The sequence below is a fragment of the Phyllobates terribilis genome, unplaced genomic scaffold, assembly GCF_046119375.1.
Source record: "Phyllobates terribilis strain yellow unplaced genomic scaffold, ASM4611937v1 Scaffold_2__4_contigs__length_985480577, whole genome shotgun sequence".
NCBI lineage: Eukaryota > Metazoa > Chordata > Amphibia > Anura > Dendrobatidae > Phyllobates > Phyllobates terribilis.
The window spans coordinates 971,294,309-971,306,632 of record NW_027362762.1 but is presented as its reverse complement, the minus strand read 5'-3'; the positions used below and the strand labels follow the sequence as shown (position 1 = coordinate 971,306,632).

Here is a 12,324-nt window from a genome sequence, read left to right as displayed (position 1 = left end):
GTGGTGACTGTATAAATCTGTATGTAGTGAGCTCCCTCTGGTGGTGGCTGTATAAATCTGTATGTAGTGAGCTCCCTCTAGTGGTGACTGTATAAATCTGTGTGTAGTGAGCTCCCTCTAGTGGTGACTGTATAAATCTGTATGTAGTGAGCTCCCCCTAGTGGTGGCTGTATAAATCTGTATGTAGTGAACTCCTCCTAGTGGTGGCTGTATAAATCTGTATGTAGTGAACTCCTCCTAGTGGTGGCTGTATAAATCTGAATGTAGTGAGCTCCCTCTAGTGGTGGCTGTATAAATCTGTATGTAGTGAGCTCCCTCTAGTGGTGACTGTATAAATCTGTATGTAGTGAGCTCCCTCTAGTGGTGGCTGTATAAATCTGTATGTAGCGAGCTCCCTCTAGTGGTGGCTGTATAAATCTATATGTAGTGAACTCCTCCTAGTGGTGGCTGTATAAATCTGTATGTAGTGAGCTCCCTCTAGTGGTGACTGTATAAATCTGTATGTAGTGAGCTCCCTCTAGTGGTGACTGTATAAATCTGTATGTAGTGAGCTCCCTCTAGTGGTGACTGTATAAATCTGTATGTAGTGAGCTCCCCCTAGTGGTGGCTGTATGAATCTGTTTGTAGTGAGCTCCCTCTAGTGGTGGCTGTATAAATCTGTATGTAGTGAGCTCCCCCTAGTGGTGGCTGTATAAATCTGTATGTAGTGAGCTCCCTCTAGTGGTGGATGTATAAATCTGTATGTAGTGAACTCCTCCTAGTGGTGGCTGTATAAATCTGTATGTAGTGAGCTCCCTCTAGTGGTGACTGTATAAATCTGTATGTAGTGAGCTCCCTCTAGTGGTGGCTGTATAAATCTGTATGTAGCGAGCTCCCTCTAGTGGTGGCTGTATAAATCTGTATGTAGCGAGCTCGCCCTAGTGGTGGCTGTATAAATCTATATGTAGTGAACTCCTCCTAGTGGTGGCTGTATAAATCTGTATGTAGTGAGCTCCCTCTAGTGGTGACTGTATAAATCTGTATGTAGTGAGCTCCCTCTAGTGGTGGCTGTATAAATCTGTATGTAGCGAGCTCCCTCTAGTGGTGGCTGTATAAATCTATATGTAGTGAACTCCTCCTAGTGGTGGCTGTATAAATCTGTATGTAGTGAGCTCCCTCTAGTGGTGACTGTATAAATCTGTATGTAGTGAGCTCCCTCTAGTGGTGACTGTATAAATCTGTATGTAGTGAGCTCCCTCTAGTGGTGGCTGTATAAATCTGTATGTAGCGAGCTCCCCCTAGTGGTGGCTGTATAAATCTATATGTAGTGAACTCCTCCTAGTGGTGGCTGTATAAATCTGTATGTAGTGAGCTCCCCCTAGTGGTGGCTGTATAAATCTTATATGTAGTGAACTCCTCCTAGTGGTGGCTCTATAAATTTGTATGTAGTGAGCTCCCTCTAGTGGTGACTGTATAAATCTGTATGTAGTGAGCTCCCTCTAGTGGTGGCTGTATAAATCTGTATGTAGCGAGCTCCCTCTAGTGGTGACTGTATAAATCTGTATGTAGTGGGCTCCCTCTAGTGGTTGCTGTATAAATCTGTATGTAGTGATCTCTCCCTTGTGGTGGCTGTATAAATGTGTATGTAGTGGGCTCCCTCTAGTGGTGGCTGTATAAATCTGTATGTAGTGAGCTCCCCCTAGTGGTGGCTGTATAAATCTGTATGTAGTGGGCTCCCTCTAGTGGTGGCTGTATAAATCTGTATGGAGTGATCTCTCCCTTGTGGTGGCTGTATAAATCTGTATGTAGTGGGCTCCCTCTAGTGGTGGCTGTATCAATCTGTATGTAGTGAGCTCCCCCTAGTGGTGGCTGTATAAATCTGTATGTAGTGAGCTCCCTCTAGTGGTGACTGTATAAATCTGTATGTAGTGAGCTCCCCCTAGTGGTGGCTGTATAAATCTGTATGTAGTGATCTCCCTCTAGTGGAGACTGTATAAATCTGTATGTAGTGAGCTCCCTCTAGTGGTGACTGTATAAATCTGTATGTAGTGAGCTCCCCCTAGTGGTGACTATATAAATCTGTATGTAGTGAGCTCCCCCTAGTGGTGGCTGTATAAATCTGTATGTAGTGATCTCCCCCTAGTGGTGGCTGTATAAATCAGTATGTAGTGATCTCCCTCTAGTGGTGGCTGTATAAATCTGTATGTAGTGAGCTCCCTCTAGTGGTGGCTGTATAAATCTGTATGTAGTGAGCTCCCTCTAGTGGTGGCTGTATAAATCTGTATGTAGTGAGCTCCCCCTAGTGGTGACTGTATAAATCTGTATGTAGTGAGCTCCCTCTAGTGGTGGCTGTATAAATCTGTATGTAGTGAGCTCTCTCTAGTGGTGGCTGTATAAATCTGTATGTAGTGAGCTCCCTCTAGTGGTAACTGTATAAATCTGTATGTAGTGATCTCCCTCTAGTGGTGGCTGTATAAATCTGTATGTACTGAGCTCTGCCTAGTGGTGGCTGTATAAATCTGTATCTAGTGAGCTCCCTCTAGTGGTGGCTGTATAAATCTGTATGTAGTGAGCTCCCTCTAGTGGTGCTGTATAAATCTGTATGTAGTGAGCTCCCCCTAGTGGTGACTATATAAATCTGTATGTAATGAGCTCCCTCTAGTAGTGACTGTATAAATCTGTATGTACTGAGCTCCCCCTAGTGGTGCTGTATAAATCTGTATGTAGTGAGCTCCCTCTAGTGGTGGCTGTGTAAATCTGTATGTAGTGAGCTCCCTCTAGTGGTGACTGTATAAATCTGTATGTAGTGAGCTCCCTCTAGTGGTGACTGTATAAATCTGTATGTAGTGAGCTCCCCCTAGTGGTGGCTGTATAAATCAGTATGTAGTGAGCTCCCTCTAATGGTGGCTGTATAAATCTGTATGTAGTGAGCTCCCTCTAGTGGTGACTGTATAAATCTGTATGTAGTGAGCTCCCTCTAGTGGTGGCTGTATAAATCTGTATGTACTGAGCTCCCCCTAGTGGTGACTGTATAAATCTGTATGTAATGAGCTCCCTCTAGTGGTGACTGTATAAATCTGTATGTACTGAGCTCCCCCTAGTGGTGGCTGTATAAATCTGTATGTAGTGAGCTCCCCCTAGTGGTGACTGTATAAATCTGTATGTAGTGAGCTCCCCCTAGTGGTGGCTGTATAAATCTGTATGTAGTGATCTCCCCCTAGTGGTGGCTGTATAAATCAGTATGTAGTGATCTCCCTCTAGTGGTGGCTGTATAAATCTGTATGTAGTGAGCTCCCTCTAGTGGTGGCTGTATAAATCTGTATGTAGTGAGCTCCCCCTAGTGGTGGCTGTATAAATCTATATGTAGTGAACTCCTCCTAGCGGTGGCTGTATAAATCTGTATGTAGTGAGCTCCCTCTAGTGGTGGCTGTATAAATCCGTATGTAGCGAGCTCCCTCTAGTGGTGACTGTATAAATCTGTATGTAGTGGGCTCCCTCTAGTGGTTGCTGTATAAATCTGTATGTAGTCATCTCTCCCTTGTGGTGGCTGTATAAATCTGTATGTAGTGAGATCCCCCTTGTGGTGGCTGTATAAATCTGTATGTAGTGAGCTCCCTCTAGTGGTGACTGTATAAATCTGTATGTAGTGAGCTCCCCCTAGTGGTGACTGTATAAATCTGTATGTAGTGAGCTCCCTCTAGTGGTGGCTGTATAAATCTGTATGTAGTGAGCTCTCTCTAGTGGTGGCTGTATAAATCTGTATGTAGTGAGCTCTCTCTAGTGGTGGCTGTATAAATCTGTATGTAGTGATCTCCCCCTAGTGGTGGCTGTATAAATCTGTATGTAGTGAGATCCCCCTACTGGTGACTGTATAAATCTGTATGTAGTGAGCTCCCTCTAGTGGTGGCTGTATAAATCTGTATGTAGTGAGCTCCCTCTAGTGGTGGCTGTATAAATTTGTATGTAGTGAGCTCCCTCTAGTGGTAACTGTATAAATCTGTATGTAGTGATCTCCCTCTAGTGGTGGCTGTATAAATCTGTATGTACTGAGCTCCCCCTAGTGGTGGCTGTATAAATCTGTATCTAGTGAGCTCCCTCTAGTGGTGGCTGTATAAATCTGTATGTAGTGAGCTCCCTCTAGTGGTGCTGTATAAATCTGTATGTAGTGAGCTCCCCCTAGTGGTGACTGTATAAATCTGTATGTAATGAGCTCCCTCTAGTAGTGACTGTATAAATCTGTATGTACTGAGCTCCCCCTAGTGGTGCTGTATAAATCTGTATGTAGTGAGCTCCCTCTAGTGGTGGCTGTGTAAATCTGTATGTAGTGAGCTCCCTCTAGTGGTGACTGTATAAATCTGTATGTAGTGAGCTCCCTCTAGTGGTGACTGTATAAATCTGTATGTAGTGAGCTCCCCCTAGTGGTGGCTGTATAAATCAGTATGTAGTGAGCTCCCTCTAATGGTGGCTGTATAAATCTGTATGTAGTGAGCTCCCTCTAGTGGTGACTGTATAAATCTGTATGTAGTGAGCTCCCTCTAGTGGTGGCTGTATAAATCTGTATGTACTGAGCTCCCCCTAGTGGTGACTGTATAAATCTGTATGTTATGATCTCCCTCTAGTGGTGACTGTATAAATCTGTATGTACTGAGCTCCCCCTAGTGGTGGCTGTATAAATCTGTATGTAGTGAGCTCCCCCTAGTGGTGACTGTATAAATCTGTATGTAGTGAGCTCCCCCTAGTGGTGGCTGTATAAATCTGTATGTAGTGATCTCTCCCTAGTGGTGGCTGTATAAATCAGTATGTAGTGATCTCCCTCTAGTGGTGGCTGTATAAATCTGTATGTAGTGAGCTCCCTCTAGTGGTGGCTGTATAAATCTGTATGTAGTGAGCTCCCCCTAGTGGTGGCTGTATAAATCTATATGTAGTGAACTCCTCCTAGCGGTGGCTGTATAAATCTGTATGTAGTGAGCTCCCTCTAGTGGTGACTGTATAAATCTGTATGTAGTGAGCTCCCTCTAGTGGTGACTGTATAAATCTGTATGTAGTGAGCTCCCTCTAGTGGTGGCTGTATAAATCTGTATGTAGCGAGCTCCCTCTAGTGGTGACTGTATAAATCTGTATGTAGTGGGCTCCCTCTAGTGGTTGCTGTATAAATCTGTATGTAGTGATCTCTCCCTTGTTGTGGCTGTATAAATCTGTATGTAGTGAGCTCCCCCTCCTAGTGGTGACTGTATAAATCTGTATGTAGTGAGCTCCCTCTAGTGGTGGCTGTATAAATCTGTATGTAGTGAGCTCCCTCTAGTGGTGGCTGTATAAATCTGTATGTAGTGAGCTCCCTCTAGTGGTGGCTGTATAAATCTGTATGTAGCGAGCTCCCTCTAGTGGTGACTGTATAAATCTGTATGTAGTGGGCTCCCTCTAGTGGTGGCTGTATAAATCTGTATGTAGTGAGCTCCTCCTAGTGGTGGCTGTATAAATCTGTATGTAGTGAGCTCCCTCTAGTGGTGACTGTATAAATCTGTATGTAGTGAGCTCCCCCTAGTGGTGACTGTATAAATCTGTATGTAGTGGGCTCCCTCTAGTGGTGGCTGTATAAATCTGTATGTAGTGAGCTCCCCCTAGTGGTGGCTGTATAAATCTGTATGTAGTGATCTCCCTCTAGTGGTGGCTGTATAAATCTGTATGTAGTGAGCTCCCTCTAGTGGTGGCTGTATAAATCTGTATGTAGTGAGCTCCCCCTAGTGGTGACTGTATAAATCTGTATGTAGTGAGCTCCCTCTAGTGGTGGCTGTATAATTCTGTATGTAGTGAGCTCCCTCTAGTGGTGGCTGTATAAATCTGTATGTAGTGAGCTCCCCCTAGTGGTGACTGTATAAATCTGTATGTAGTGAGCTCCCTCTAGTGGTGGCTGTATAATTCTGTATGTAGTGAGCTCCCTCTAGTGGTGACTGTATAAATCTGTATGTAGTGAGCTCCCCCTAGTGGTGACTGTATAAATCTGTATGTAGTGAGCTCCCCCTAGTGGTGACTGTATAAATCTGTATGTAGTGAGCTCTCTCTAGTGGTGGCTGTATAAATCTGTATGTAGTGAGCTCCCTCTAGTGGTAACTGTATAAATCTGTATGTAGTGATCTCCCTCTAGTGGTGGCTGTATAAATCTGTATGTACTGAGCTCCCCCTAGTGGTGGCTGTATAAATCTGTATCTAGTGAGCTCCCTCTAGTGGTGGCTGTATAAATCTGTATGTAGTGAGCTCCCTCTAGTGGTGCTGTATAAATCTGTATGTAGTGAGCTCCCCCTAGTGGTGACTGTATAAATCTGTATGTAATGAGCTCCCTCTAGTAGTGACTGTATAAATCTGTATGTACTGAGCTCCCCCTAGTGGTGCTGTATAAATCTGTATGTAGTGAGCTCCCTCTAGTGGTGCTGTATAAATCTGTATGTAGTGAGCTCCCCCTAGTGGTGACTGTATAAATCTGTATGTAATGAGCTCCCTCTAGTAGTGACTGTATAAATCTGTATGTACTGAGCTCCCCCTAGTGGTGGCTGTATAAATCTGTATGTAGTGAGCTCCCCCTAGTGGTGACTGTATAAATCTGTATGTAGTGAGCTCCCCCTAGTGGTGGCTGTATAAATCTGTATGTAGTGATCTCTCCCTAGTGGTGGCTGTATAAATCAGTATGTAGTGATCTCCCTCTAGTGGTGGCTGTATAAATCTGTATGTAGTGAGCTCCCTCTAGTGGTGGCTGTATAAATCTGTATGTAGTGAGCTCCCCCTAGTGGTGGCTGTATAAATCTATATGTAGTGAACTCCTCCTAGCGGTGGCTGTATAAATCTGTATGTAGTGAGCTCCCTCTAGTGGTGACTGTATAAATCTGTATGTAGTGAGCTCCCTCTAGTGGTGACTGTATAAATCTGTATGTAGTGAGCTCCCTCTAGTGGTGGCTGTATAAATCTGTATGTAGCGAGCTCCCTCTAGTGGTGACTGTATAAATCTGTATGTAGTGGGCTCCCTCTAGTGGTTGCTGTATAAATCTGTATGTAGTGATCTCTCCCTTGTTGTGGCTGTATAAATCTGTATGTAGTGAGCTCCCCCTCCTAGTGGTGACTGTATAAATCTGTATGTAGTGAGCTCCCTCTAGTGGTGGCTGTATAAATCTGTATGTAGTGAGCTCCCTCTAGTGGTGGCTGTATAAATCTGTATGTAGTGAGCTCCCTCTAGTGGTGGCTGTATAAATCTGTATGTAGCGAGCTCCCTCTAGTGGTGACTGTATAAATCTGTATGTAGTGGGCTCCCTCTAGTGGTTGCTGTATAAATCTGTATGTAGTGATCTCTCCCTTGTTGTGGCTGTATAAATCTGTATGTAGTGAGCTCCCCCTCCTAGTGGTGACTGTATAAATCTGTATGTAGTGAGCTCCCTCTAGTGGTGGCTGTATAAATCTGTATGTAGTGAGCTCCCTCTAGTGGTGGCTGTATAAATCTGTATGTAGTGAGCTCCTCCTAGTGGTGGCTGTATAAATCTGTATGTAGTGAGCTCCCTCTAGTGGTGACTGTATAAATCTGTATGTAGTGAGCTCCCCCTAGTGGTGACTGTATAAATCTGTATGTAGTGGGCTCCCTCTAGTGGTGGCTGTATAAATCTGTATGTAGTGAGCTCCCCCTAGTGGTGGCTGTATAAATCTGTATGTAGTGATCTCCCTCTAGTGGTGGCTGTATAAATCTGTATGTAGTGAGCTCCCTCTAGTGGTGGCTGTATAAATCTGTATGTAGTGAGCTCCCCCTAGTGGTGACTGTATAAATCTGTATGTAGTGAGCTCCCTCTAGTGGTGGCTGTATAATTCTGTATGTAGTGAGCTCCCTCTAGTGGTGGCTGTATAAATCTGTATGTAGTGAGCTCCCCCTAGTGGTGACTGTATAAATCTGTATGTATTGAGCTCCCTCTAGTGGTGGCTGTATAATTCTGTATGTAGTGAGCTCCCTCTAGTGGTGACTGAATAAATCTGTATGTAGTGAGCTCCCCCTAGTGGTGACTGTATAAATCTGTATGTAGTGAGCTCCCCCTAGTGGTGACTGTATAAATCTGTATGTAGTGAGCTCTCTCTAGTGGTGGCTGTATAAATCTGTATGTAGTGAGCTACCTCTAGTGGTAACTGTATAAATCTGTATGTAGTGATCTCCCTCTAGTGGTGGCTGTATAAATCTGTATGTACTGAGCTCCCCCTAGTGGTGGCTGTATAAATCTGTATCTAGTGAGCTCCCTCTAGTGGTGGCTGTATAAATCTGTATGTAGTGAGCTCCCTCTAGTGGTGCTGTATAAATCTGTATGTAGTGAGCTCCCCCTAGTGGTGACTGTATAAATCTGTATGTAATGAGCTCCCTCTAGTAGTGACTGTATAAATCTGTATGTACTGAGCTCCCCCTAGTGGTGCTGTATAAATCTGTATGTAGTGAGCTCCCTCTAGTGGTGGCTGTGTAAATATGTATGTAGTGAGCTCCCTCTAGTGGTGACTGTATAAATCTGTATGTAGTGAGCTCCCTCTAGTGGTGACTGTATAAATCTGTATGTAGTGAGCTCCCCCTAGTGGTGGCTGTATAAATCAGTATGTAGTGAGCTCCCTCTAATGGTGGCTGTATAAATCTGTATGTAGTGAGCTCCCTCTAGTGGTGACTGTATAAATCTGTATGTAGTGAGCTCCCTCTAGTGGTGGCTGTATACATCTGTATGTAGTGAGCTCCCCCTAGTGGTGGCTGTATAAATCTGTATGTAGTGAGCTCCCTCTAGTGGTGGCTGTATAAATCTGTATGTAGTGAGCTCCTCCTAGTGGTGACTGTATAAATCTGTATGTAGTGATCTCCCTCTAGTGGTGGCTGTATAAATCTGTATGTAGTGAGCACCCCCTAGTGGTGACTGTATAAATCTGTATGTAGTGAGCTCCCCCTAGTGGTGCTGTATAAATCTGTATGTAGTGAGCTCCTCCTAGTGGTGGCTGTATAATCTGTATGTAGTGAGCTCCCTCTAGTGGTGGCTATATAAATCTGTATGTAGTGAGCTCCCTCTAGCAGTGACTGTATAAATCTGTATGTAGTGAGCTCCCCCTAGTGGTGGCTGTATAAATCTGTATGTAGTGAGCTCCCTCTAGTGGTGGCTGTATAAATCTGTATGTAGTGAGCACCCCCTAGTGGTGGCTGTATAAATCTGTATGTAGTGAGCTCCCTCTAGTGGTGGCTGTATAAATCTGTATGTAGTGAGCACCCCCTAGTGGTGGCTGTATAAATCTGTATGTAGTGAGCTCCCTCTAGTGGTGGCTGTATAAATCTGTATGTAGTGAGCTCCCTCTAGTAGTGACTGTATACATCTGTATGTAGTGAGCTCCCCCTAGTGGTGGCTGTATAAATCTGTATGTAGTGAGCACCCCCTAGTGGTGACTGTATAAATCTGTATGTAGTGAGCTCCCGCTAGTGGCGACTGTATATATCTGTATGTAGTGAGCTCCCTCTAGTGGTGGCTGTATAAATCTGTATGTAGTGAGCTCCCTCTAGTGGTGGCTGTATAAATCTGTATGTAGTGAGCTCCTCCTAGTGGTGGCTGTATAAATCAGTATGTAGTGAGCTCCCCCTATTGGTGGCTGTATAAATCTATATGTAGTGAGCTCCCCCTATTGGTGGCTGTATAAATCTATATGTAGTGAGCTCCTCCTAGTGGTGAATGTATAAATCTGTATGTAATGAGCTCCCGCTAGTGGTGACTGTATAAATCTGTATGTAGTGAGCTCCCTCTAGTGGTGACTGTATACATCTGTATGTAGTGAGCTCCCCCTAGTGGTGACTGTATAAATCTGTATGTAGTGAGCTCCTCCTTGTGGTGGCTGTATAAATCTGTATGTAGTGAGCACCCCCTAGTGGTGGCTGTATAAATCTGTATGTAGTGAGCTCCCTCTAGTGGTGACTGTATAAATCTGTATGTAGTGAGCTCCCTCTAGTGGTGACTGTATAAATCTGTATGTAGTGAGCTCCCTCTAGTGGTGGCTGTATAAATCTGTATGTAGCGAGCTCCCTCTAGTGGTGACTGTATAAATCTGTATGTAGTGAGCACCCCCTAGTGGTGGCTGTATAAATCTGTATGTAGTGAGCTCCCTCTAGTGGTGGCTGTATAAATCAGTATGTAGTGATCTCCCTCTAGTGGTGGCTGTATAAATCAGTATGTAGTGATCTCCCTCTAGTGGTGGCTGTATAAATCTGTATGTAGTGAGCTCCCTCTAGTGGTGGCTGTATAAATCTGTATGTAGTGAGCTCCCCCTAGTGGTGGCTGTATAAATCTATATGTAGTGAACTCCTCCTAGCGGTGGCTGTATAAATCTGCATGTAGTGAGCTCCCTCTAGTGGTGACTGTATAAATCTGTATGTAGTGAGCTCCCTCTAGTGGTGGCTGTATAAATCTGTATGTAGCGAGCTCCCTCTAGTGGTGACTGTATAAATCTGTATGTAGTGGGCTCCCTCTAGTGGTTGCTGTATAAATCTGTATGTAGTGATCTCTCCCTTGTGGTGGCTGTATAAATCTGTATGTAGTGAGCTCCCCCTTGTGGTGGCTGTATAAATCTGTATGTAGTGAGCTCCCTCTAGTGGTGACTGTATAAATCTGTATGTAGTGAGCTCCCCCTAGTGGTGACTGTATAAATCTGTATGTAGTGAGCTCCCTCTAGTGGTGGCTGTATAAATCTGTATGTAGTGAGCTCTCTCTAGTGGTGTCTGTATAAATCTGTATGTAGTGAGCTCCCTCTAGTGGTAACTGTATAAATCTGTATGTAGTGATCTCCCTCTAGTGGTGGCTGTATAAATCTGTATGTACTGAGCTCCCCCTAGTGGTGGCTGTATAAATCTGTATCTAGTGAGCTCCCTCTAGTGGTGGCTGTATAAATCTGTATGTAGTGAGCTCCCTCTAGTGGTGCTGTATAAATCTGTATGTAGTGAGCTCCCCCTAGTGGTGACTGTATAAATCTGTATGTAATGAGCTCCCTCTAGTGGTGACTGTATAAATCTGTATGTACTGAGCTCCCCCTAGTGGTGCTGTATAAATCTGTATGTAGTGAGCTCCCTCTAGTGGTGGCTGTGTAAATCTGTATGTAGTGAGCTCCCTCTAGTGGTGATGGTATAAATCTGTATGTAGTGGGCTCCCTCTAGTGGTGGCTGTATAAATCAGTATGTAGTGAGCTCCCTCTAATGGTGGCTGTATAAATCTGTATGTAGTGAGCTCCCTCTAGTGGTGACTGTATAAATCTGTATGTAGTGAGCTGCCTCTAGTGGTGGCTGTATAAATCTGTATGTACTGAGCTCCCCCTAGTGATGACTGTATAAATCTGTATGTAATGAGCTCCCTCTAGTGGTGACTGTATAAATTTGTATGTACTGAGCTCCCCCTAGTGGTGGCTGTATAAATCTGTATGTAGTGAGCTCCCCCTAGTGGTGACTGTATAAATCTGTATGTAGTGAGCTCCCCCTAGTGGTGGCTGTATAAATCTGTATGTAGTGATCTCCCCCTAGTGGTGGTTGTATAAATCAGTATGTAGTGATCTCCCTCTAGTGGTGGCTGTATAAATCTGTATGTAGTGAGCTCCCTCTAGTGGTGGCTGTATAAATCTGTATGTAGTGAGCTCCCCCTAGTGGTGGCTGTATAAATCTATATGTAGTGAACTCCTCCTAGCGGTGGCTGTATAAATCTGTATGTAGTGAGATCCCTCTAGAGGTGACTGTATAAATCTGTATGTAGTGAGCTCCCTCTAGTGGTGGCTGTATAAATCTGTATGTAGCGAGCTCCCTCTAGTGGTGACTGTATAAATCTGTATGTAGTGGGCTCCCTCTAGTGGTTGCTGTATAAATCTGTATGTAGTGATCTCTCCCTTGTGGTGGCTGTATAAATCTGTATGTAGTGGGCTCCCTCTAGTGGTGGCTGTATAAATCTGTATGTAGTGAGCTCCCCCTAGTGGTGGCTGTATAAATCTGTATGTAGTGATCTCCCTCTAGTGGTGGCTGTATAAATCTGTATGTAGTGAGCTCCCTCTAGTGGTGACTGTAAAAATCTGTATGTAGTGAGCTCCCTCTAGTGGTGGCTGTATAAATTTGTATGTAGTGAGCTCCCCTAGTGGTGACTGTATAAATCTGTATGTAGTGAGCTCCCTCTAGTGGTGGCTGTATAATTCTGTATGTAGTGAGCTCCCTCTAGTGGTGGCTGTATAAATCTGTATGTAGCGAGCTCCCTCTAGTGGTGACTGTATAAATCTGTATGTAGTGGGCTCCCTCTAGTGGTTGCTGTATAAATCTGTATGTAGTGATCTCTCCCTTGTGGTGAC

The 12,324-nt window shown here is 44.3% G+C and overlaps 1 protein-coding gene across 3 annotated transcripts in view; it reads right to left on the bottom strand.

Moving 5' to 3' along the window:
* Positions 1–12,324, bottom strand: part of POPDC2 (popeye domain cAMP effector 2) — a 102,967-nt gene that overhangs the window by 29,364 nt on the left and 61,279 nt on the right. The gene's annotated exons all lie outside the window — the stretch shown is intronic.